The 20149-nt window shown below is 55.6% G+C and overlaps 44 non-coding genes across 44 annotated transcripts; all 44 read left to right on the top strand.

The window, feature by feature from the left end:
• Positions 1–154: 154 nt before the first annotated feature.
• On the top strand, positions 155–270 carry LOC142298081 (U5 spliceosomal RNA). The gene has a single exon (XR_012752298.1). It is a non-coding gene; the product is annotated as a U5 spliceosomal RNA (small nuclear RNA).
• Positions 271–615: 345 nt separating this feature from the next.
• Positions 616–731, top strand: LOC142297676 (U5 spliceosomal RNA). The gene has a single exon (XR_012751952.1). It is a non-coding gene; the product is annotated as a U5 spliceosomal RNA (small nuclear RNA).
• Positions 732–1076: 345 nt separating this feature from the next.
• LOC142298080 (U5 spliceosomal RNA) lies at positions 1077–1192 on the top strand. The gene has a single exon (XR_012752297.1). It is a non-coding gene; the product is annotated as a U5 spliceosomal RNA (small nuclear RNA).
• Positions 1193–1537: 345 nt separating this feature from the next.
• Positions 1538–1653, top strand: LOC142298079 (U5 spliceosomal RNA). Its single transcript, XR_012752296.1, has one exon. It is a non-coding gene; the product is annotated as a U5 spliceosomal RNA (small nuclear RNA).
• A 345-nt stretch (positions 1654–1998) lies between these two features.
• On the top strand, positions 1999–2114 carry LOC142298078 (U5 spliceosomal RNA). Its single transcript, XR_012752295.1, has one exon. It is a non-coding gene; the product is annotated as a U5 spliceosomal RNA (small nuclear RNA).
• A 345-nt stretch (positions 2115–2459) lies between these two features.
• On the top strand, positions 2460–2575 carry LOC142298077 (U5 spliceosomal RNA). The gene has a single exon (XR_012752294.1). It is a non-coding gene; the product is annotated as a U5 spliceosomal RNA (small nuclear RNA).
• Positions 2576–2914: 339 nt separating this feature from the next.
• On the top strand, positions 2915–3030 carry LOC142298076 (U5 spliceosomal RNA). The gene has a single exon (XR_012752293.1). It is a non-coding gene; the product is annotated as a U5 spliceosomal RNA (small nuclear RNA).
• A 345-nt stretch (positions 3031–3375) lies between these two features.
• Positions 3376–3491, top strand: LOC142298075 (U5 spliceosomal RNA). Its single transcript, XR_012752292.1, has one exon. It is a non-coding gene; the product is annotated as a U5 spliceosomal RNA (small nuclear RNA).
• Positions 3492–3836: 345 nt separating this feature from the next.
• On the top strand, positions 3837–3952 carry LOC142298074 (U5 spliceosomal RNA). Its single transcript, XR_012752291.1, has one exon. It is a non-coding gene; the product is annotated as a U5 spliceosomal RNA (small nuclear RNA).
• A 345-nt stretch (positions 3953–4297) lies between these two features.
• On the top strand, positions 4298–4413 carry LOC142298073 (U5 spliceosomal RNA). Its single transcript, XR_012752290.1, has one exon. It is a non-coding gene; the product is annotated as a U5 spliceosomal RNA (small nuclear RNA).
• Positions 4414–4752: 339 nt separating this feature from the next.
• LOC142298072 (U5 spliceosomal RNA) lies at positions 4753–4868 on the top strand. Its single transcript, XR_012752289.1, has one exon. It is a non-coding gene; the product is annotated as a U5 spliceosomal RNA (small nuclear RNA).
• Positions 4869–5213: 345 nt separating this feature from the next.
• Positions 5214–5329, top strand: LOC142298071 (U5 spliceosomal RNA). Its single transcript, XR_012752288.1, has one exon. It is a non-coding gene; the product is annotated as a U5 spliceosomal RNA (small nuclear RNA).
• A 345-nt stretch (positions 5330–5674) lies between these two features.
• Positions 5675–5790, top strand: LOC142297743 (U5 spliceosomal RNA). Its single transcript, XR_012752017.1, has one exon. It is a non-coding gene; the product is annotated as a U5 spliceosomal RNA (small nuclear RNA).
• A 345-nt stretch (positions 5791–6135) lies between these two features.
• Positions 6136–6251, top strand: LOC142298070 (U5 spliceosomal RNA). The gene has a single exon (XR_012752287.1). It is a non-coding gene; the product is annotated as a U5 spliceosomal RNA (small nuclear RNA).
• Positions 6252–6596: 345 nt separating this feature from the next.
• LOC142298068 (U5 spliceosomal RNA) lies at positions 6597–6712 on the top strand. The gene has a single exon (XR_012752286.1). It is a non-coding gene; the product is annotated as a U5 spliceosomal RNA (small nuclear RNA).
• Positions 6713–7057: 345 nt separating this feature from the next.
• On the top strand, positions 7058–7173 carry LOC142298067 (U5 spliceosomal RNA). Its single transcript, XR_012752285.1, has one exon. It is a non-coding gene; the product is annotated as a U5 spliceosomal RNA (small nuclear RNA).
• Positions 7174–7518: 345 nt separating this feature from the next.
• On the top strand, positions 7519–7634 carry LOC142298066 (U5 spliceosomal RNA). The gene has a single exon (XR_012752284.1). It is a non-coding gene; the product is annotated as a U5 spliceosomal RNA (small nuclear RNA).
• Positions 7635–7979: 345 nt separating this feature from the next.
• Positions 7980–8095, top strand: LOC142297795 (U5 spliceosomal RNA). The gene has a single exon (XR_012752066.1). It is a non-coding gene; the product is annotated as a U5 spliceosomal RNA (small nuclear RNA).
• Positions 8096–8440: 345 nt separating this feature from the next.
• On the top strand, positions 8441–8556 carry LOC142298065 (U5 spliceosomal RNA). Its single transcript, XR_012752283.1, has one exon. It is a non-coding gene; the product is annotated as a U5 spliceosomal RNA (small nuclear RNA).
• A 345-nt stretch (positions 8557–8901) lies between these two features.
• Positions 8902–9017, top strand: LOC142298064 (U5 spliceosomal RNA). Its single transcript, XR_012752282.1, has one exon. It is a non-coding gene; the product is annotated as a U5 spliceosomal RNA (small nuclear RNA).
• A 345-nt stretch (positions 9018–9362) lies between these two features.
• Positions 9363–9478, top strand: LOC142297714 (U5 spliceosomal RNA). Its single transcript, XR_012751989.1, has one exon. It is a non-coding gene; the product is annotated as a U5 spliceosomal RNA (small nuclear RNA).
• A 345-nt stretch (positions 9479–9823) lies between these two features.
• On the top strand, positions 9824–9939 carry LOC142297879 (U5 spliceosomal RNA). Its single transcript, XR_012752145.1, has one exon. It is a non-coding gene; the product is annotated as a U5 spliceosomal RNA (small nuclear RNA).
• Positions 9940–10284: 345 nt separating this feature from the next.
• LOC142297876 (U5 spliceosomal RNA) lies at positions 10285–10400 on the top strand. Its single transcript, XR_012752142.1, has one exon. It is a non-coding gene; the product is annotated as a U5 spliceosomal RNA (small nuclear RNA).
• Positions 10401–10745: 345 nt separating this feature from the next.
• LOC142297587 (U5 spliceosomal RNA) lies at positions 10746–10861 on the top strand. The gene has a single exon (XR_012751865.1). It is a non-coding gene; the product is annotated as a U5 spliceosomal RNA (small nuclear RNA).
• Positions 10862–11206: 345 nt separating this feature from the next.
• Positions 11207–11322, top strand: LOC142297861 (U5 spliceosomal RNA). Its single transcript, XR_012752127.1, has one exon. It is a non-coding gene; the product is annotated as a U5 spliceosomal RNA (small nuclear RNA).
• Positions 11323–11667: 345 nt separating this feature from the next.
• On the top strand, positions 11668–11783 carry LOC142297585 (U5 spliceosomal RNA). Its single transcript, XR_012751864.1, has one exon. It is a non-coding gene; the product is annotated as a U5 spliceosomal RNA (small nuclear RNA).
• A 345-nt stretch (positions 11784–12128) lies between these two features.
• On the top strand, positions 12129–12244 carry LOC142298063 (U5 spliceosomal RNA). The gene has a single exon (XR_012752280.1). It is a non-coding gene; the product is annotated as a U5 spliceosomal RNA (small nuclear RNA).
• A 345-nt stretch (positions 12245–12589) lies between these two features.
• On the top strand, positions 12590–12705 carry LOC142297827 (U5 spliceosomal RNA). The gene has a single exon (XR_012752096.1). It is a non-coding gene; the product is annotated as a U5 spliceosomal RNA (small nuclear RNA).
• Positions 12706–13050: 345 nt separating this feature from the next.
• On the top strand, positions 13051–13166 carry LOC142298062 (U5 spliceosomal RNA). The gene has a single exon (XR_012752279.1). It is a non-coding gene; the product is annotated as a U5 spliceosomal RNA (small nuclear RNA).
• Positions 13167–13511: 345 nt separating this feature from the next.
• LOC142297686 (U5 spliceosomal RNA) lies at positions 13512–13627 on the top strand. The gene has a single exon (XR_012751961.1). It is a non-coding gene; the product is annotated as a U5 spliceosomal RNA (small nuclear RNA).
• A 345-nt stretch (positions 13628–13972) lies between these two features.
• LOC142298061 (U5 spliceosomal RNA) lies at positions 13973–14088 on the top strand. Its single transcript, XR_012752278.1, has one exon. It is a non-coding gene; the product is annotated as a U5 spliceosomal RNA (small nuclear RNA).
• A 345-nt stretch (positions 14089–14433) lies between these two features.
• On the top strand, positions 14434–14549 carry LOC142297584 (U5 spliceosomal RNA). The gene has a single exon (XR_012751863.1). It is a non-coding gene; the product is annotated as a U5 spliceosomal RNA (small nuclear RNA).
• A 345-nt stretch (positions 14550–14894) lies between these two features.
• On the top strand, positions 14895–15010 carry LOC142298060 (U5 spliceosomal RNA). The gene has a single exon (XR_012752277.1). It is a non-coding gene; the product is annotated as a U5 spliceosomal RNA (small nuclear RNA).
• Positions 15011–15355: 345 nt separating this feature from the next.
• Positions 15356–15471, top strand: LOC142297821 (U5 spliceosomal RNA). Its single transcript, XR_012752091.1, has one exon. It is a non-coding gene; the product is annotated as a U5 spliceosomal RNA (small nuclear RNA).
• Positions 15472–15816: 345 nt separating this feature from the next.
• Positions 15817–15932, top strand: LOC142298059 (U5 spliceosomal RNA). The gene has a single exon (XR_012752276.1). It is a non-coding gene; the product is annotated as a U5 spliceosomal RNA (small nuclear RNA).
• A 345-nt stretch (positions 15933–16277) lies between these two features.
• On the top strand, positions 16278–16393 carry LOC142297685 (U5 spliceosomal RNA). The gene has a single exon (XR_012751960.1). It is a non-coding gene; the product is annotated as a U5 spliceosomal RNA (small nuclear RNA).
• Positions 16394–16738: 345 nt separating this feature from the next.
• Positions 16739–16854, top strand: LOC142298435 (U5 spliceosomal RNA). Its single transcript, XR_012752637.1, has one exon. It is a non-coding gene; the product is annotated as a U5 spliceosomal RNA (small nuclear RNA).
• A 345-nt stretch (positions 16855–17199) lies between these two features.
• Positions 17200–17315, top strand: LOC142297583 (U5 spliceosomal RNA). Its single transcript, XR_012751862.1, has one exon. It is a non-coding gene; the product is annotated as a U5 spliceosomal RNA (small nuclear RNA).
• A 345-nt stretch (positions 17316–17660) lies between these two features.
• LOC142297834 (U5 spliceosomal RNA) lies at positions 17661–17776 on the top strand. The gene has a single exon (XR_012752103.1). It is a non-coding gene; the product is annotated as a U5 spliceosomal RNA (small nuclear RNA).
• A 345-nt stretch (positions 17777–18121) lies between these two features.
• LOC142297779 (U5 spliceosomal RNA) lies at positions 18122–18237 on the top strand. Its single transcript, XR_012752051.1, has one exon. It is a non-coding gene; the product is annotated as a U5 spliceosomal RNA (small nuclear RNA).
• Positions 18238–18582: 345 nt separating this feature from the next.
• LOC142298057 (U5 spliceosomal RNA) lies at positions 18583–18698 on the top strand. The gene has a single exon (XR_012752275.1). It is a non-coding gene; the product is annotated as a U5 spliceosomal RNA (small nuclear RNA).
• Positions 18699–19043: 345 nt separating this feature from the next.
• On the top strand, positions 19044–19159 carry LOC142298056 (U5 spliceosomal RNA). Its single transcript, XR_012752274.1, has one exon. It is a non-coding gene; the product is annotated as a U5 spliceosomal RNA (small nuclear RNA).
• Positions 19160–19504: 345 nt separating this feature from the next.
• LOC142297745 (U5 spliceosomal RNA) lies at positions 19505–19620 on the top strand. Its single transcript, XR_012752019.1, has one exon. It is a non-coding gene; the product is annotated as a U5 spliceosomal RNA (small nuclear RNA).
• Positions 19621–19965: 345 nt separating this feature from the next.
• Positions 19966–20081, top strand: LOC142297660 (U5 spliceosomal RNA). The gene has a single exon (XR_012751937.1). It is a non-coding gene; the product is annotated as a U5 spliceosomal RNA (small nuclear RNA).
• The last annotated feature ends 68 nt before the right edge of the window (positions 20082–20149 follow it).

Here is a 20149-nt window from a genome sequence, read left to right as displayed (position 1 = left end):
AGCCTGGGGAAGATGGCCTCTCGCCGGGCTGGCTGTGTGGTACCGTTTGGTTTAGCCATCATCAACCCCCTGCCTCCCCTTTTCTAGGAGGTCTCCCCGGGCCAAGTGAGGGCTGCGGCCAGGGTGTTAGGTCGGGAGGAGGCCCTTGCCTGATATACTCTGGTTTCTCTTCAGAACGTAAAAATCTTTCGCCTTTTACTAAAGATTTCCGTGGAGAGGAGCAAAACTGAGTTTTATGGCAATTTTTGCATGCTCCAGCTTGCTGGGGTTTCCTTCTTTGGGTTGAACGACAGAATGAGCGGGAGGTGGCTGTAGTGGGAGGCTGACTCCTGTGGCTGCTGCTGGGAGGGAGGCGGTCCTCATTTGAATATTGTGGCCATGGACGGCCCGCTTTTTGGGGAGCAGGAAGCTCGTTTGAAGGGGTGACCCTCTGGTGGAAAGGAGGGCTCAGAGAAGGGAGCAGCCTGGGGAAGATGGCCTCTCGCCGGGCTGGCTGTGTGGTACCGTTTGGTTCAGCCATCATCAACCCCCTGCCTCCCCTTTTCTAGGAGGTCTCCCCGGGCCAAGTGAGGGCTGCGGCCAGGGTGTTAGGTCGGGAGGAGGCCCTTGCCTGATATTCTCTGGTTTCTCTTCAGAACGTAAAAATCTTTCGCCTTTTACTAAAGATTTCCGTGGAGAGGAGCAAAACTGAGTTTTATGGCAATTTTTGCATGCTCCAGCTTGCTGGGGTTTCCTTCTTTGGGTTGAGCGACAGAATGAGCGGGAGGTGGCTGTAGTGGGAGGCTGACTCCTGTGGCTGCTGCTGGGAGGGAGGCGGTCCTCATTTGAATATTGTGGCCATGGACGGCCCGCTTTTTGGGGAGCAGGAAGCTCGTTTGAAGGGGTGACGTTCTGGTGGAAAGGAGGGCTCAGAGAAGGGAGCAGCCTGGGGAAGATGGCCTCTCGCCGGGCTGGCTGTGTGGTACCGTTTGGTTTAGCCATCATCAACCCCCTGCCTCCCCTTTTCTAGGAGGTCTCCCCGGGCCAAGTGAGGGCTGCGGCCAGGGTGTTAGGTCGGGAGGAGGCTCTTGCCTGATATACTCTGGTTTCTCTTCAGAACGTAAAAATCTTTCGCCTTTTACTAAAGATTTCCGTGGAGAGGAGCAAAACTGAGTTTTATGGCAATTTTTGCATGCTCCAGCTTGCTGGGGTTTCCTTCTTTGGGTTGAACGACAGAATGAGCGGGAGGTGGCTGTAGTGGGAGGCTGACTCCTGTGGCTGCTGCTGGGAGGGAGGCGGTCCTCATTTGAATATTGTGGCCATGGACGGCCCGCTTTTTGGGGAGCAGGAAGCTCGTTTGAAGGGGTGACCCTCTGGTGGAAAGGAGGGCTCAGAGAAGGGAGCAGCCTGGGGAAGATGGCCTCTCGCCGGGCTGGCTGTGTGGTACCGTTTGGTTTAGCCATCATCAACCCCCTGCCTCCCCTTTTCTAGGAGGTCTCCCCGGGCCAAGTGAGGGCTGCGGCCAGGGTGTTAGGTCGGGAGGAGGCCCTTGCCTGATATACTCTGGTTTCTCTTCAGAACGTAAAAATCTTTCGCCTTTTACTAAAGATTTCCGTGGAGAGGAGCAAAACTGAGTTTTATGGCAATTTTTGCATGCTCCAGCTTGCTGGGGTTTCCTTCTTTGGGTTGAACGACAGAATGAGCGGGAGGTGGCTGTAGTGGGAGGCTGACTCCTGTGGCTGCTGCTGGGAGGGAGGCGGTCCTCATTTGAATATTGTGGCCATGGACGGCCCGCTTTTTGGGGAGCAGGAAGCTCGTTTGAAGGGGTGACCCTCTGGTGGAAAGGAGGGCTCAGAGAAGGGAGCAGCCTGGGGAAGATGGCCTCTCGCCGGGCTGGCTGTGTGGTACCGTTTGGTTTAGCCATCATCAACCCCCTGCCTCCCCTTTTCTAGGAGGTCTCCCCGGGCCAAGTGAGGGCTGCGGCCAGGGTGTTAGGTCGGGAGGAGGCCCTTGCCTGATATACTCTGGTTTCTCTTCAGAACGTAAAAATCTTTCGCCTTTTACTAAAGATTTCCGTGGAGAGGAGCAAAACTGAGTTTTATGGCAATTTTTGCATGCTCCAGCTTGCTGGGGTTTCCTTCTTTGGGTTGAACGACAGAATGAGCGGGAGGTGGCTGTAGTGGGAGGCTGACTCCTGTGGCTGCTGCTGGGAGGGAGGCGGTCCTCATTTGAATATTGTGGCCATGGACGGCCCGCTTTTTGGGGAGCAGGAAGCTCGTTTGAAGGGGTGACCCTCTGGTGGAAAGGAGGGCTCAGAGAAGGGAGCAGCCTGGGGAAGATGGCCTCTCGCCGGGCTGGCTGTGTGGTACCGTTTGGTTCAGCCATCATCAACCCCCTGCCTCCCCTTTTCTAGGAGGTCTCCCCGGGCCAAGTGAGGGCTGCGGCCAGGGTGTTAGGTCGGGAGGAGGCCCTTGCCTGATATACTCTGGTTTCTCTTCAGAACGTAAAAATCTTTCGCCTTTTACTAAAGATTTCCGTGGAGAGGAGCAAAACTGAGTTTTATGGCAATTTTTGCATGCTCCAGCTTGCTGGGGTTTCCTTCTTTGGGTTGAACGACAGAATGAGCGGGAGGTGGCTGGAGGCTGACTCCTGTGGCTGCTGCTGGGAGGGAGGCGGTCCTCATTTGAATATTGTGGCCATGGACGGCCCGCTTTTTGGGGAGCAGGAAGCTCGTTTGAAGGGGTGACGTTCTGGTGGAAAGGAGGGCTCAGAGAAGGGAGCAGCCTGGGGAAGATGGCCTCTCGCCGGGCTGGCTGTGTGGTACCGTTTGGTTTAGCCATCATCAACCCCCTGCCTCCCCTTTTCTAGGAGGTCTCCCCGGGCCAAGTGAGGGCTGCGGCCAGGGTGTTAGGTCGGGAGGAGGCCCTTGCCTGATATACTCTGGTTTCTCTTCAGAACGTAAAAATCTTTCGCCTTTTACTAAAGATTTCCGTGGAGAGGAGCAAAACTGAGTTTTATGGCAATTTTTGCATGCTCCAGCTTGCTGGGGTTTCCTTCTTTGGGTTGAACGACAGAATGAGCGGGAGGTGGCTGTAGTGGGAGGCTGACTCCTGTGGCTGCTGCTGGGAGGGAGGCGGTCCTCATTTGAATATTGTGGCCATGGACGGCCCGCTTTTTGGGGAGCAGGAAGCTCGTTTGAAGGGGTGACCCTCTGGTGGAAAGGAGGGCTCAGAGAAGGGAGCAGCCTGGGGAAGATGGCCTCTCGCCGGGCTGGCTGTGTGGTACCGTTTGGTTTAGCCATCATCAACCCCCTGCCTCCCCTTTTCTAGGAGGTCTCCCCGGGCCAAGTGAGGGCTGCGGCCAGGGTGTTAGGTCGGGAGGAGGCCCTTGCCTGATATACTCTGGTTTCTCTTCAGAACGTAAAAATCTTTCGCCTTTTACTAAAGATTTCCGTGGAGAGGAGCAAAACTGAGTTTTATGGCAATTTTTGCATGCTCCAGCTTGCTGGGGTTTCCTTCTTTGGGTTGAACGACAGAATGAGCGGGAGGTGACTGTAGTGGGAGGCTGACTCCTGTGGCTGCTGCTGGGAGGGAGGCGGTCCTCATTTGAATATTGTGGCCATGGACGGCCCGCTTTTTGGGGAGCAGTAAGCTCGTTTGAAGGGGTGACCCTCTGGTGGAAAGGAGGGCTCAGAGAAGGGAGCAGCCTGGGGAAGATGGCCTCTCGCCGGGCTGGCTGTGTGGTACCGTTTGGTTTAGCCATCATCAACCCCCTGCCTCCCCTTTTCTAGGAGGTCTCCCCGGGCCAAGTGAGGGCTGCGGCCAGGGTGTTAGGTCGGGAGGAGGCCCTTGCCTGATATACTCTGGTTTCTCTTCAGAACGTAAAAATCTTTCGCCTTTTACTAAAGATTTCCGTGGAGAGGAGCAAAACTGAGTTTTATGGCAATTTTTGCATGCTCCAGCTTGCTGGGGTTTCCTTCTTTGGGTTGAACGACAGAATGAGCGGGAGGTGGCTGTAGTGGGAGGCTGACTCCTGTGGCTGCTGCTGGGAGGGAGGCGGTCCTCATTTGAATATTGTGGCCATGGACGGCCCGCTTTTTGGGGAGCAGGAAGCTCGTTTGAAGGGGTGACCCTCTGGTGGAAAGGAGGGCTCAGAGAAGGGAGCAGCCTGGGGAAGATGGCCTCTCGCCGGGCTGGCTGTGTGGTACCGTTTGGTTCAGCCATCATCAACCCCCTGCCTCCCCTTTTCTAGGAGGTCTCCCCGGGCCAAGTGAGGGCTGCGGCCAGGGTGTTAGGTCGGGAGGAGGCCCTTGCCTGATATACTCTGGTTTCTCTTCAGAACGTAAAAATCTTTCGCCTTTTACTAAAGATTTCCGTGGAGAGGAGCAAAACTGAGTTTTATGGCAATTTTTGCATGCTCCAGCTTGCTGGGGTTTCCTTCTTTGGGTTGAACGACAGAATGAGCGGGAGGTGGCTGGAGGCTGACTCCTGTGGCTGCTGCTGGGAGGGAGGCGGTCCTCATTTGAATATTGTGGCCATGGACGGCCCGCTTTTTGGGGAGCAGGAAGCTCGTTTGAAGGGGTGACGTTCTGGTGGAAAGGAGGGCTCAGAGAAGGGAGCAGCCTGGGGAAGATGGCCTCTCGCCGGGCTGGCTGTGTGGTACCGTTTGGTTTAGCCATCATCAACCCCCTGCCTCCCCTTTTCTAGGAGGTCTCCCCGGGCCAAGTGAGGGCTGCGGCCAGGGTGTTAGGTCGGGAGGAGGCCCTTGCCTGATATACTCTGGTTTCTCTTCAGAACGTAAAAATCTTTCGCCTTTTACTAAAGATTTCCGTGGAGAGGAGCAAAACTGAGTTTTATGGCAATTTTTGCATGCTCCAGCTTGCTGGGGTTTCCTTCTTTGGGTTGAACGACAGAATGAGCGGGAGGTGGCTGTAGTGGGAGGCTGACTCCTGTGGCTGCTGCTGGGAGGGAGGCGGTCCTCATTTGAATATTGTGGCCATGGACGGCCCGCTTTTTGGGGAGCAGGAAGCTCGTTTGAAGGGGTGACCCTCTGGTGGAAAGGAGGGCTCAGAGAAGGGAGCAGCCTGGGGAAGATGGCCTCTCGCCGGGCTGGCTGTGTGGTACCGTTTGGTTTAGCCATCATCAACCCCCTGCCTCCCCTTTTCTAGGAGGTCTCCCCGGGCCAAGTGAGGGCTGCGGCCAGGGTGTTAGGTCGGGAGGAGGCCCTTGCCTGATATACTCTGGTTTCTCTTCAGAACGTAAAAATCTTTCGCCTTTTACTAAAGATTTCCGTGGAGAGGAGCAAAACTGAGTTTTATGGCAATTTTTGCATGCTCCAGCTTGCTGGGGTTTCCTTCTTTGGGTTGAACGACAGAATGAGCGGGAGGTGACTGTAGTGGGAGGCTGACTCCTGTGGCTGCTGCTGGGAGGGAGGCGGTCCTCATTTGAATATTGTGGCCATGGACGGCCCGCTTTTTGGGGAGCAGTAAGCTCGTTTGAAGGGGTGACCCTCTGGTGGAAAGGAGGGCTCAGAGAAGGGAGCAGCCTGGGGAAGATGGCCTCTCGCCGGGCTGGCTGTGTGGTACCGTTTGGTTTAGCCATCATCAACCCCCTGCCTCCCCTTTTCTAGGAGGTCTCCCCGGGCCAAGTGAGGGCTGCGGCCAGGGTGTTAGGTCGGGAGGAGGCCCTTGCCTGATATACTTTGGTTTCTCTTCAGAATGTAAAAATCTTTCGCCTTTTACTAAAGATTTCCGTGGAGAGGAGCAAAACTGAGTTTTATGGCAATTTTTGCATGCTCCAGCTTGCTGGGGTTTCCTTCTTTGGGTTGAACGACAGAATGAGCGGGAGGTGGCTGTAGTGGGAGGCTGACTCCTGTGGCTGCTGCTGGGAGGGAGGCGGTCCTCATTTGAATATTGTGGCCATGGACGGCCCGCTTTTTGGGGAGCAGGAAGCTCGTTTGAAGGGGTGACCCTCTGGTGGAAAGGAGGGCTCAGAGAAGGGAGCAGCCTGGGGAAGATGGCCTCTCGCCGGGCTGGCTGTGTGGTACCGTTTGGTTTAGCCATCATCAACCCCCTGCCTCCCCTTTTCTAGGAGGTCTCCCCGGGCCAAGTGAGGGCTGCGGCCAGAGTGTTAGGTCGGGAGGAGGCCCTTGCCTGATATACTCTGGTTTCTCTTCAGAACGTAAAAATCTTTCGCCTTTTACTAAAGATTTCCGTGGAGAGGAGCAAAACTGAGTTTTATGGCAATTTTTGCATGCTCCAGCTTGCTGGGGTTTCCTTCTTTGGGTTGAACGACAGAATGAGCGGGAGGTGGCTGTAGTGGGAGGCTGACTCCTGTGGCTGCTGCTGGGAGGGAGGCGGTCCTCATTTGAATATTGTGGCCATGGACGGCCCGCTTTTTGGGGAGCAGGAAGCTCGTTTGAAGGGGTGACCCTCTGGTGGAAAGGAGGGCTCAGAGAAGGGAGCAGCCTGGGGAAGATGGCCTCTCGCCGGGCTGGCTGTGTGGTACCGTTTGGTTTAGCCATCATCAACCCCCTGCCTCCCCTTTTCTAGGAGGTCTCCCCGGGCCAAGTGAGGGCTGCGGCCAGGGTGTTAGGTCGGGAGGAGGCCCTTGCCTGATATACTCTGGTTTCTCTTCAGAACGTAAAAATCTTTCGCCTTTTACTAAAGATTTCCGTGGAGAGGAGCAAAACTGAGTTTTATGGCAATTTTTGCATGCTCCAGCTTGCTGGGGTTTCCTTCTTTGGGTTGAACGACAGAATGAGCGGGAGGTGGCTGTAGTGGGAGGCTGACTCCTGTGGCTGCTGCTGGGAGGGAGGCGGTCCTCATTTGGATATTGTGGCCATGGACGGCCCGCTTTTTGGGGAGCAGGAAGCTCGTTTGAAGGGGTGACCCTCTTTTGGAAAGGAGGGCTCAGAGAAGGGAGCAGCCTGGGGAAGATGGCCTCTCGCCGGGCTGGCTGTGTGGTACCGTTTGGTTTAGCCATCAACAACCCCCTGCCTCCCCTTTTCTAGGAGGTCTCCCCGGGCCAAGTGAGGGCTGCGGCCAGGGTGTTAGGTCGGGAGGAGGCCCTTGCCTGATATACTCTGGTTTCTCTTCAGAACGTAAAAATCTTTCGCCTTTTACTAAAGATTTCCGTGGAGAGGAGCAAAACTGAGTTTTATGGCAATTTTTGCATGCTCCAGCTTGCTGGGGTTTCCTTCTTTGGGTTGAACGACAGAATGAGCGGGAGGTGGCTGTAGTGGGAGGCTGACTCCTGTGGCTGTTGCTGGGAGGGAGGCGGTCCTCATTTGAATATTGTGGCCATGGACGGCCCGCTTTTTGGGGAGCAGGAAGCTCGTTTGAAGGGGTGACCCTCTGGTGGAAAGGAGGGCTCAGAGAAGGGAGCAGCCTGGGGAAGATGGCCTCTCGCCGGGCTGGCTGTGTGGTACCGTTTGGTTTAGCCATCATCAACCCCCTGCCTCCCCTTTTCTAGGAGGTCTCCCCGGGCCAAGTGAGGGCTGCGGCCAGGGTGTTAGGTCGGGAGGAGGCCCTTGCCTGATATACTCTGGTTTCTCTTCAGAACGTAAAAATCTTTCGCCTTTTACTAAAGATTTCCGTGGAGAGGAGCAAAACTGAGTTTTATGGCAATTTTTGCATGCTCCAGCTTGCTGGGGTTTCCTTCTTTGGGTTGAACGACAGAATGAGCGGGAGGTGGCTGTAGTGGGAGGCTGACTCCTGTGGCTGCTGCTGGGAGGGAGGCGGTCCTCATTTGAATATTGTGGCCATGGACGGCCCGCTTTTTGGGGAGCAGGAAGCTCGTTTGAAGGGGTGACCCTCTGGTGGAAAGGAGGGCTCAGAGAAGGGAGCAGCCTGGGGAAGATGGCCTCTCGCCGGGCTGGCTGTGTGGTACCGTTTGGTTTAGCCATCATCAACCCCCTGCCTCCCCTTTTCTAGGAGGTCTCCCCGGGCCAAGTGAGGGCTGCGGCCAGGGTGTTAGGTCGGGAGGAGGCCCTTGCCTGATATACTCTGGTTTCTCTTCAGAACGTAAAAATCTTTCGCCCTTTACTAAAGATTTCCGTGGAGAGGAGCAAAACTGAGTTTTATGGCAATTTTTGCATGCTCCAGCTTGCTGGGGTTTCCTTCTTTGGGTTGAACGACAGAATGAGCGGGAGTTGGCTGTAGTGGGAGGCTGACTCCTGTGGCTGCTGCTGGGAGGGAGGCGGTCCTCATTTGAATATTGTGGCCATGGACGGCCCGCTTTTTGGGGAGCAGGAAGCTCGTTTGAAGGGGTGACCCTCTGGTGGAAAGGAGGGCTCAGAGAAGGGAGCAGCCTGGGGAAGATGGCCTCTCGCCGGGCTGGCTGTGTGGTACCGTTTGGTTTAGCCATCATCAACCCCCTGCCTCCCCTTTTCTAGGAGGTCTCCACGGGCCAAGTGAGGGCTGCGGCCAGGGTGTTAGGTCGGGAGGAGGCCCTTGCCTGATATACTCTGGTTTCTCTTCAGAACGTAAAAATCTTTCGCCTTTTACTAAAGATTTCCGTGGAGAGGAGCAAAACTGAGTTTTATGGCAATTTTTGCATGCTCCAGCTTGCTGGGGTTTCCTTCTTTGGGTTGAACGACAGAATGAGCGGGAGGTGGCTGTAGTGGGAGGCTGACTCCTGTGGCTGCTGCTGGGAGGGAGGCGGTCCTCATTTGAATATTGTGGCCATGGACGGCCCGCTTTTTGGGGAGCAGGAAGCTCGTTTGAAGGGGTGACCCTCTGGTGGAAAGGAGGGCTCAGAGAAGGGAGCAGCCTGGGGAAGATGGCCTCTCGCCGGGCTGGCTGTGTGGTACCGTTTGGTTTAGCCATCATCAACCCCCTGCCTCCCCTTTTCTAGGAGGTCTCCCCGGGCCAAGTGAGGGCTGCGGCCAGGGTGTTAGGTCGGGAGGAGGCCCTTGCCTGATATACTCTGGTTTCTCTTCAGAACGTAAAAATCTTTCGCCTTTTACTAAAGATTTCCGTGGAGAGGAGCAAAACTGAGTTTTATGGCAATTTTTGCATGCTCCAGCTTGCTGGGGTTTCCTTCTTTGGGTTGAACGACAGAATGAGCGGGAGGTGGCTGTAGTGGGAGGCTGACTCCTGTGGCTGCTGCTGGGAGGGAGGTGGTCCTCATTTGAATATTGTGGCCATGGACGGCCCGCTTTTTGGGGAGCAGGAAGCTCGTTTGAAGGGGTGACCCTCTGGTGGAAAGGAGGGCTCAGAGAAGGGAGCAGCCTGGGGAAGATGGCCTCTCGCCGGGCTGGCTGTGTGGTACCGTTTGGTTTAGCCATCATCAACCCCCTGCCTCCCCTTTTCTAGGAGGTCTCCCCGGGCCAAGTGAGGGCTGCGGCCAGGGTGTTAGGTCGGGAGGAGGCCCTTGCCTGATATACTCTGGTTTCTCTTCAGAGTGTAAAAATCTTTCGCCTTTTACTAAAGATTTCCGTGGAGAGGAGCAAAACTGAGTTTTATGGCAATTTTTGCATGCTCCAGCTTGCTGGGGTTTCCTTCTTTGGGTTGAACTACAGAATGAGCGGGAGGTGGCTGTAGTGGGAGGCTGACTCCTGTGGCTGCTGCTGGGAGGGAGGCGGTCCTCATTTGAATATTGTGGCCATGGACGGCCCGCTTTTTGGGGAGCAGGAAGCTCGTTTGAAGGGGTGACCCTCTGGTGGAAAGGAGGGCTCAGAGAAGGGAGCAGCCTGGGGAAGATGGCCTCTCGCCGGGCTGGCTGTGTGGTACCATTTGGTTTAGCCATCATCAATCCCCTGCCTCCCCTTTTCTAGGAGGTCTCCCCGGGCCAAGTGAGGGCTGCGGCCAGGGTGTTAGGTCGGGAGGAGGCCCTTGCCTGATATACTCTGGTTTCTCTTCAGAGCGTAAAAATCTTTCGCCTTTTACTAACGATTTCCGTGGAGAGGAGCAAAACTGAGTTTTGTGGCAATTTTTGCATGCTCCAGCTTGCTGGGGTTTCCTTCTTTGGGTTGAACGACAGAATGAGCGGGAGGTGGCTGTAGTGGGAGGCTGACTCCTGTGGCTGCTGCTGGGAGGGAGGCGGTCCTCATTTGAATATTGTGGCCATGGACGGCCCGCTTTTTGGGGAGCAGGAAGCTCGTTTGAAGGGGTGACCCTCTGGTGGAAAGGAGGGCTCAGAGAAGGGAGCAGCCTGGGGAAGATGGCCTCTCGCCGGGCTGGCTGTGTGGTACCGTTTGGTTTAGCCATCATCAACCCCCTGCCTCCCCTTTTCTAGGAGGTCTCCCCGGGCCAAGTGAGGGCTGCGGCCAGGGTGTTAGGTCGGGAGGAGGCCCTTGCCTGATATACTCTGGTTTCTCTTCAGAGCGTAAAACTCTTTCGCCTTTTACTAAAAATTTCCGTGGAGAGGAGCAAAACTGAGTTTTATGGCAATTTTTGCATGCTCCAGCTTGCTGGGGTTTCCTTCTTTGGGTTGAACGACAGAATGAGCGGGAGGTGGCTGTAGTGGGAGGCTGACTCCTGTGGCTGCTGCTGGGAGGGAGGCGGTCCTCATTTGAATATTGTGGCCATGGACGGCCCGCTTTTTGGGGAGCAGGAAGCTCGTTTGAAGGGGTGACCCTCTGGTGGAAAGGAGGGCTCAGAGAAGGGAGCAGCCTGGGGAAGATGGCCTCTCGCCGGGCTGGCTGTGTGGTACCGTTTGGTTTAGCCATCATCAACCCCCTGCCTCCCCTTTTCTAGGAGGTCTCCCCGGGCCAAGTGAGGGCTGCGGCCAGGGTGTTAGGTCGGGAGGAGGCCCTTGCCTGATATACTCTGGTTTCTCTTCAGAGCGTAAAAATCTTTCGCCTTTTACTAAAGATTTCCGTGGAGAGGAGCAAAACTGAGTTTTATGGCAATTTTTGCATGCTCCAGCTTGCTGGGGTTTCCTTCTTTGGGTTGAACTACAGAATGAGCGGGAGGTGGCTGTAGTGGGAGGCTGACTCCTGTGGCTGCTGCTGGGAGGGAGGCGGTCCTCATTTGAATATTGTGGCCATGGACGGCCCGCTTTTTGGGGAGCAGGAAGCTCGTTTGAAGGGGTGACCCTCTGGTGGAAAGGAGGGCTCAGAGAAGGGAGCAGCCTGGGGAAGATGGCCTCTCGCCGGGCTGGCTGTGTGGTACCGTTTGGTTTAGCCATCATCAACCCCCTGCCTCCCCTTTTCTAGGAGGTCTCCCCGGGCCAAGTGAGGGCTGCGGCCAGGGTGTTAGGTCGGGAGGAGGCCCTTGCCTGATATACTCTGGTTTCTCTTCAGAGCGTAAAAATCTTTCGCCTTTTACTAACGATTTCCGTGGAGAGGAGCAAAACTGAGTTTTATGGCAATTTTTGCATGCTCCAGCTTTCTGGGGTTTCCTTCTTTGGGTTGAACGACAGAATGAGCGGGAGGTGGCTGTAGTGGGAGGCTGACTCCTGTGGCTGCTGCTGGGAGGGAGGCGGTCCTCATTTGAATATTGTGGCCATGGACGGCCCGCTTTTTGGGGAGCAGGAAGCTCGTTTGAAGGGGTGACCCTCTGGTGGAAAGGAGGGCTCAGAGAAGGGAGCAGCCTGGGGAAGATGGCCTCTCGCCGGGCTGGCTGTGTGGTACCGTTTGGTTTAGCCATCATCAACCCCCTGCCTCCCCTTTTCTAGGAGGTCTCCCCGGGCCAAGTGAGGGCTGCGGCCAGGGTGTTAGGTCGGGAGGAGACCCTTGCCTGATATACTCTGGTTTCTCTTCAGAGCGTAAAAATCTTTCGCCTTTTACTAAAGATTTCCGTGGAGAGGAGCAAAACTGAGTTTTATGGCAATTTTTGCATGCTCCAGCTTGCTGGGGTTTCCTTCTTTGGGTTGAACGACAGAATGAGCGGGAGGTGGCTGTAGTGGGAGGCTGACTCCTGTGGCTGCTGCTGGGAGGGAGGCGGTCCTCATTTGAATATTGTGGCCATGGACGGCCCGCTTTTTGGGGAGCAGGAAGCTCGTTTGAAGGGGTGACCCTCTGGTGGAAAGGAGGGCTCAGAGAAGGGAGCAGCCTGGGGAAGATGGCCTCTCGCCGGGCTGGCTGTGTGGTACCGTTTGGTTTAGCCATCATCAACCCCCTGCCTCCCCTTTTCTAGGAGGTCTCCCCGGGCCAAGTGAGGGCTGCAGCCAGGGTGTTAGGTCGGGAGGAGGCCCTTGCCTGATATACTCTGGTTTCTCTTCAGAACGTAAAAATCTTTCGCCTTTTACTAAAGATTTCCGTGGAGAGGAGCAAAACTGAGTTTTATGGCAATTTTTGCATGCTCCAGCTTGCTGGGGTTTCCTTCTTTGGGTTGAACGACAGAATGAGCGGGAGGTGGCTGTAGTGGGAGGCTGACTCCTGTGGCTGCTGCTGGGAGGGAGGCGGTCCTCATTTGAATATTGTGGCCATGGACGGCCCGCTTTTTGGGGAGCAGGAAGCTCGTTTGAAGGGGTGACCCTCTGGTGGAAAGGAGGGCTCAGAGAAGGGAGCAGCCTGGGGAAGATGGCCTCTCGCCGGGCTGGCTGTGTGGTACCGTTTGGTTTAGCCATCATCAACCCCCTGCCTCCCCTTTTCTAGGAGGTCTCCCCGGGCCAAGTGAGGGCTGCGGCCAGGGTGTTAGGTCGGGAGGAGGCCCTTGCCTGATATACTCTGGTTTCTCTTCAGAACGTAAAAATCTTTCGCCTTTTACTAAACATTTCCGTGGAGAGGAGCAAAACTGAGTTTTATGGCAATTTTTGCATGCTCCAGCTTGCTGGGGTTTCCTTCTTTGGGTTGAACGACAGAATGAGCGGGAGGTGGCTGTAGTGGGAGGCTGACTCCTGTGGCTGCTGCTGGGAGGGAGGCGGTCCTCATTTGAATATTGTGGCCATGGACGGCCCGCTTTTTGGGGAGCAGGAAGCTCGTTTGAAGGGGTGACCCTCTGGTGGAAAGGAGGGCTCAGAGAAGGGAGCAGCCTGGGGAAGATGGCCTCTCGCCGGGCTGGCTGTGTGGTACCGTTTGGTTTAGCCATCATCAACCCCCTGCCTCCTTTTTTCTAGGAGGTCTCCCCGGGCCAAGTGAGGGCTGCGGCCAGGGTGTTAGGTCGGGAGGAGGCCCTTGCCTGATATACTCTGGTTTCTCTTCAGAACGTAAAAATCTTTCGCCTTTTACTAAAGATTTCCGTGGAGAGGAGCAAAACTGAGTTTTATGGCAATTTTTGCATGCTCCAGCTTGCTGGGGTTTCCTTCTTTGGGTTGAACGACAGAATGAGCGGGAGGTGGCTGTAGTGGGAGGCTGACTCCTGTGGCTGCTGCTGGGAGGGAGGCGGTCCTCATTTGAATATTGTGGCCATGGACGGCCCGCTTTTTGGGGAGCAGGAAGCTCGTTTGAAGGGGTGACCCTCTGGTGGAAAGGAGGGCTCAGAGTAGGGAGCAGCCTGGGGAAGATGGCCTCTCGCCGGGCTGGCTGTGTGGTACCGTTTGGTTTAGCCATCATCAACCCCCTGCCTCCCCTTTTCTAGGAGGTCTCCCCGGGCCAAGTGAGGGCTGCGGCCAGGGTGTTAGGTCGGGAGGAGGCCCTTGCCTGATATACTTTGGTTTCTCTTCAGAGCGTAAAAATCTTTCGCCTTTTACTAAAGATTTCCGTGGAGAGGAGCAAAACTGAGTTTTATGGCAATTTTTGCATGCTCCAGCTTGCTGGGGTTTCCTTCTTTGGGTTGAACGACAGAATGAGCGGGAGGTGGCTGTAGTGGGAGGCTGACTCCTGTGGCTGCTGCTGGGAGGGAGGCGGTCCTCATTTGAATATTGTGGCCATGGACGGCCCGCTTTTTGGGGAGCAGGAAGCTCGTTTGAAGGGGTGACCCTCTGGTGGAAAGGAGGGCTCAGAGAAGGGAGCAGCCTGGGGAAGATGGCCTCTCGCCGGGCTGGCTGTGTGGTACCGTTTGGTTTAGCCATCATCAACCCCCTGCCTCCCCTTTTCTAGGAGGTCTCCCCGGGCCAAGTGAGGGCTGCGGCCAGGGTGTTAGGTCGGGAGGAGGCCCTTGCCTGATATACTCTGGTTTCTCTTCAGAACGTAAAAATCTTTCGCCTTTTACTAAAGATTTCCGTGGAGAGGAGCAAAACTGAGTTTTATGGCAATTTTTGCATGCTCCAGCTTGCTGGGGTTTCCTTCTTTGGGTTGAATGACAGAATGAGCGGGAGGTGGCTGTAGTGGGAGGCTGACTCCTGTGGCTGCTGCTGGGAGGGAGGCGGTCCTCATTTGAATATTGTGGCCATGGACGGCCCGCTTTTTGGGGAGCAGGAAGCTCGTTTGAAGGGGTGACCCTCTGGTGGAAAGGAGGGCTCAGAGAAGGGAGCAGCCTGGGGAAGATGGCCTCTCGCCGGGCTGGCTGTGTGGTACCGTTTGGTTTAGCCATCATCAACCCCCTGCCTCCCCTTTTCTAGGAGGTCTCCCCGGGCCAAGTGAGGGCTGCGGCCAGGGTGTTAGGTCGGGAGGAGGCCCTTGCCTGATATACTCTGGTTTCTCTTCAGAGCGTAAAAATCTTTCGCCTTTTACTAAAGATTTCCGTGGAGAGGAGCAAAACTGAGTTTTATGGCAATTTTTGCATGCTCCAGCTTGCTGGGGTTTCCTTCTTTGGGTTGAACGACAGAATGAGCGGGAGGTGGCTGTAGTGGGAGGCTGACTCCTGTGGCTGCTGCTGGGAGGGAGGCGGTCCTCATTTGAATATTGTGGCCATGGACGGCCCGCTTTTTGGGGAGCAGGAAGCTCGTTTGAAGGGGTGACCCTCTGGTGGAAAGGAGGGCTCAGAGAAGGGAGCAGCCTGGGGAAGATGGCCTCTCGCCGGGCTGGCTGTGTGGTACCGTTTGGTTTAGCCATCATCAACCCCCTGCCTCCCCTTTTCTAGGAGGTCTCCCCGGGCCAAGTGAGGGCTGCAGCCAGGGTGTTAGGTCGGGAGGAGGCCCTTGCCTGATATACTCTGGTTTCTCTTCAGAACGTAAAAATCTTTCGCCTTTTACTAAAGATTTCCGTGGAGAGGAGCAAAACTGAGTTTTATGGCAATTTTTGCATGCTCCAGCTTGCTGGGGTTTCCTTCTTTGGGTTGAACGACAGAATGAGCGGGAGGTGGCTGTAGTGGGAGGCTGACTCCTGTGGCTGCTGCTGGGAGGGAGGCGGTCCTCATTTGAATATTGTGGCCATGGACGGCCCGCTTTTTGGGGAGCAGGAAGCTCGTTTGAAGGGGTGACCCTCTGGTGGAAAGGAGGGCTCAGAGAAGGGAGCAGCCTGGGGAAGATGGCCTCTCGCCGGGCTGGCTGTGTGGTACCGTTTGGTTTAGCCATCATCAACCCCCTGCCTCCCCTTTTCTAGGAGGTCTCCCCGGGCCAAGTGAGGGCTGCGGCCAGGGTGTTAGGTCGGGAGGAGGCCCTTGCCTGATATACTCTGGTTTCTCTTCAGAACGTAAAAAGCTTTCGCCTTTTACTAAAGATTTCCGTGGAGAGGAGCAAAACTGAGTTTTATGGCAATTTTTGCATGCTCCAGCTTGCTGGGGTTTCCTTCTTTGGGTTGAACGACAGAATGAGCGGGAGGTGGCTGTAGTGGGAGGCTGACTCCTGTGGCTGCTGCTGGGAGGGAGGCGGTCCTCATTTGAATATTGTGGCCATGGACGGCCCGCTTTTTGGGGAGCAGGAAGCTCGTTTGAAGGGGTGACCCTCTGGTGGAAAGGAGGGCTCAGAGAAGGGAGCAGCCTGGGGAAGATGGCCTCTCGCCGGGCTGGCTGTGTGGTACCGTTTGGTTTAGCCATCATCAACCCCCTGCCTCCCCTTTTCTAGGAGGTCTCCCCGGGCCAAGTGAGGGCTGCGGCCAGGGTGTTAGGTCGGGAGGAGGCCCTTGCCTGATATACTCTGGTTTCTCTTCAGAACGTAAAAATCTTTCGCCTTTTACTAAAGATTTCCGTGGAGAGGAGCAAAACTGAGTTTTATGGCAATTTTTGCATGCTCCAGCTTGCTGGGGTTTCCTTCTTTGGGTTGAACGACAGAATGAGCGGGAGGTGGCTGTAGTGGGAGGCTGACTCCTGTGGCTGCTGCTGGGAGGGAGGCGGTCCTCATTTGAATATTGTGGCCATGGACGGCCCGCTTTTTGGGGAGCAGGAAGCTCGTTTGAAGGGGTGACCCTCTGGTGGAAAGGAGGGCTCAGAGTAGGGAGCAGCCTGGGGAAGATGGCCTCTCGCCGGGCTGGCTGTGTGGTACCGTTTGGTTTAGCCATCATCAACCCCCTGCCTCCCCTTTTCTAGGAGGTCTCCCCGGGCCAAGTGAGGGCTGCGGCCAGGGTGTTAGGTCGGGAGGAGGCCCTTGCCTGATATACTTTGGTTTCTCTTCAGAGCGTAAAAATCTTTCGCCTTTTACTAAAGATTTCCGTGGAGAGGAGCAAAACTGAGTTTTATGGCAATTTTTGCATGCTCCAGCTTGCTGGGGTTTCCTTCTTTGGGTTGAACGACAGAATGAGCGGGAGGTGGCTGTAGTGGGAGGCTGACTCCTGTGGCTGCTGCTGGGAGGGAGGCGGTCCTCATTTGAATATTGTGGCCATGGACGGCCCGCTTTTTGGGGAGCAGGAAGCTCGTTTGAAGGGGTGACCCTCTGGTGGAAAGGAGGGCTCAGAGAAGGGAGCAGCCTGGGGAAGATGGCCTCTCGCCGGGCTGGCTGTGTGGTACCGTTTGGTTTACCCATCATCAACCCCCTGCCTCCCCTTTTCTAGGAGGTCTCCCCGGGCCAAGTGAGGGCTGCGGCCAGGGTGTTAGGTCGGGAGGAGGCCCTTGCCTGATATACTCTGGTTTCTCTTCAGAACGTAAAAATCTTTCGCCTTTTACTAAAGATTTCCGTGAAGAGGAGCAAAACTGAGTTTTATGGCAATTTTTGCATGCTCCAGCTTGCTGGGGTTTCCTTCTTTGGGTTGAATGACAGAATGAGCGGGAGGTGGCTGTAGTGGGAGGCTGACTCCTGTGGCTGCTGCTGGGAGGGAGGCGGTCCTCATTTGAATATTGTGGCCATGGACGGCCCGCTTTTTGGGGAGCAGGAAGCTCGTTTGAAGGGGTGACCCTCTGGTGGAAAGGAGGGCTCAGAGAAGGGAGCAGCCTGGGGAAGATGGCCTCTCGCCGGGCTGGCTGTGTGGTACCGTTTGGTTTAGCCATCATCAACCCCCTGCCTCCCCTTTTCTAGGAGGTCTCCCCGGGCCAAGTGAGGGCTGCGGCCAGGGTGTTAGGTCGGGAGGAGGCCCTTGCCTGATATACTCTGGTTTCTCTTCAGAGCGTAAAAATCTTTCGCCTTTTACTAAAGATTTCCGTGGAGAGGAGCAAAACTGAGTTTTATGGCAATTTTTGCATGCTCCAGCTTGCTGGGGTTTCCTTCTTTGGGTTGAACGACAGAATGAGCGGGAGGTGGCTGTAGTGGGAGGCTGACTCCTGTGGCTGCTGCTGGGAGGGAGGCGGTCCTCATTTGAATATTGTGGCCATGGACGGCCCGCTTTTTGGGGAGCAGGAAGCTCGTTTGAAGGGGTGACCCTCTGGTGGAAAGGAGGGCTCAGAGAAGGGAGCAGCCTGGGGAAGATGGCCTCTCGCCGGGCTGGCTGTGTGGTACCGTTTGGTTTAGCCATCATCAACCCCCTGCCTCCCCTTTTCTAGGAGGTCTCCCCGGGCCAAGTGAGGGCTGCGGCCAGGGTGTTAGGTCGGGAGGAGGCCCTTGCCTGATATACTCTGGTTTCTCTTCAGAACGTAAAAATCTTTCGCCTTTTAGTAAAGATTTCCGTGGAGAGGAGCAAAACTGAGTTTTATGGCAATTTTTGCATGCTCCAGCTTGCTGGGGTTTCCTTCTTTGGGTTGAACGACAGAATGAGCGGGAGGTGGCTGTAGTGGGAGGCTGACTCCTGTGGCTGCTGCTGGGAGGGAGGCGGTCCTCATTTGACTATTGTGTCCATGGACGGCCCGCTTTTTGGGGAGCAGGAAGCTCGTTTGAAGGGGTGACCCTCTGGTGGAAAGGAGGGCTCAGAGAAGGGAGCAGCCTGGGGAAGATGGCCTCTCGCCGGGCTGGCTGTGTGGTACCGTTTGGTTTAGCCATCATCAACCCCCTGCCTCCCCTTTTCTAGGAGGTCTCCCCGGGCCAAGTGAGGGCTGCGGCCAGGGTGTTAGGTCGGGAGGAGGCCCTTGCCTGATATACTCTGGTTTCTCTTCAGAACGTAAAAATCTTTCGCTTTTTACTAAAGATTTCCGTGGAGAGGAGCAAAACTGAGTTTTATGGCAATTTTTGCATGCTCCAGCTTGCTGGGGTTTCCTTCTTTGGGTTGAACGACAGAATGAGCGGGAGGTGGCTGTAGTGGGAGGCTGACTCCTGTGGCTGCTGCTGGGAGGGAGGCGGTCCTCATTTGAATATTGTGGCCATGGACGGCCCGCTTTTTGGGGAGCAGGAAGCTCGTTTGAAGGGGTGACCCTCTGGTGGAAAGGAGGGCTCAGAGAAGGGAGCAGCCTGGGGAAGATGGCCTCTCGCCGGGCTGGCTGTGTGGTACCGTTTGGTTTAGCCATCATCAACCCCCTGCCTCCCCTTTTCTAGGAGGTCTCCCCGGGCCAAGTGAGGGCTGCGGCCAGGGTGTTAGGTCGGGAGGAGGCCCTTGCCTGATATACTCTGGTTTCTCTTCAGAACGTAAAAATCTTTCGCCTTTTACTAAAGATTTCCGTGGAGAGGAGCAAAACTGAGTTTTATGGCAATTTTTGCATGCTCCAGCTTGCTGGGGTTTCCTTCTTTGGGTTGAACGACAGAATGAGCGGGAGGTGGCTGTAGTGGGAGGCTGACTCCTGTGGCTGCTGCTGGGAGGGAGGCGGTCCTCATTTGAATATTGTGGCCATGGACGGCCCGCTTTTTGGGGAGCAGGAAGCTCGTTTGAAGGGGTGACCCTCTGGTGGAAAGGAGGGCTCAGAGAAGGGAGCAGCCTGGGGAAGATGGCCTCTCGCCGGGCTGGCTGTGTGGTACCGTTTGGTTTAGCCATCATCAACCCCCTGCCTCCCCTTTTCTAGGAGGTCTCCACGGGCCAAGTGAGGGCTGCGGCCAGGGTGTTAGGTCGGGAGGAGGCCCTTGCCTGATATACTCTGGTTTCTCTTCAGAACGTAAAAATCTTTCGCCTTTTACTAAAGATTTCCGTGGAGAGGAGCAAAACTGAGTTTTATGGCAATTTTTGCATGCTCCAGCTTGCTGGGGTTTCCTTCTTTGGGTTGAACGACAGAATGAGCGGGAGGTGGCTGTAGTGGGAGGCTGACTCCTGTGGCTGCTGCTGGGAGGGAGGCGGTCCTCATTTGAATATTGTGGCCATGGACGGCCCGCTTTTTGGGGAGCAGGAAGCTCGTTTGAAGGGGTGACCCTCTGGTGGAAAGGAGGGCTCAGAGAAGGGAGCAGCCTGGGGAAGATGGCCTCTCGCCGGGCTGGCTGTGTGGTACCGTTTGGTTTAGCCATCATCAACCCCCTGCCTCCCCTTTTCTAGGAGGTCTCCCCGGGCCAAGTGAGGGCTGCGGCCAGGGTGTTAGGTCGGGAGGAGGCCCTTGCCTGATATACTCTGGTTTCTCTTCAGAACGTAAAAATCTTTCGCCTTTTACTAAAGATTTCCATGGAGAGGAGCAAAACTGAGTTTTATGGCAATTTTTGCATGCTCCAGCTTGCTGGGGTTTCCTTCTTTGGGTTGAACGACAGAATGAGCGGGAGGTGGCTGTAGTGGGAGGCTGACCCCTGTGGCTGCTGCTGGGAGGGAGGCGGTCCTCATTTGAATATTGTGGCCATGGACGGCCCGCTTTTTGGGGAGCAGGAAGCTCGTTTGAAGGGGTGACCCTCTGGTGGAAAGGAGGGCTCAGAGAAGGGAGCAGCCTGGGGAAGATGGCCTCTCGCCGGGCTGGCTGTGTGGTACCGTTTGGTTTAGCCATCATCAACCCCCTGCCTCCCCTTTTCTAGGAGGTCTCCCCGGGCCAAGTGAGGGCTGCGGCCAGGGTGTTAGGTCGGGAGGAGGCCCTTGCCTGATATACTCTGGTTTCTCTTCAGAATGTAAAAATCTTTTGCCTTTTACTAAAGATTTCCGTGGAGAGGAGCAAAACTGAGTTTTATGGCAATTTTTGCATGCTCCAGCTTGCTGGGGTTTCCTTCTTTGGGTTGAACGACAGAATGAGTGGGAGGTGGCTGTAGTGGGAGGTGGCTGTAGTGGGAGG

The sequence above is a fragment of the Anomaloglossus baeobatrachus genome, chromosome 3 (genome assembly GCF_048569485.1).
Source record: "Anomaloglossus baeobatrachus isolate aAnoBae1 chromosome 3, aAnoBae1.hap1, whole genome shotgun sequence".
Lineage (NCBI taxonomy): Eukaryota > Metazoa > Chordata > Amphibia > Anura > Aromobatidae > Anomaloglossus > Anomaloglossus baeobatrachus.
Note: the sequence above shows the minus strand (reverse complement) of the source record. Positions and strands in the feature narration are given on the sequence as shown.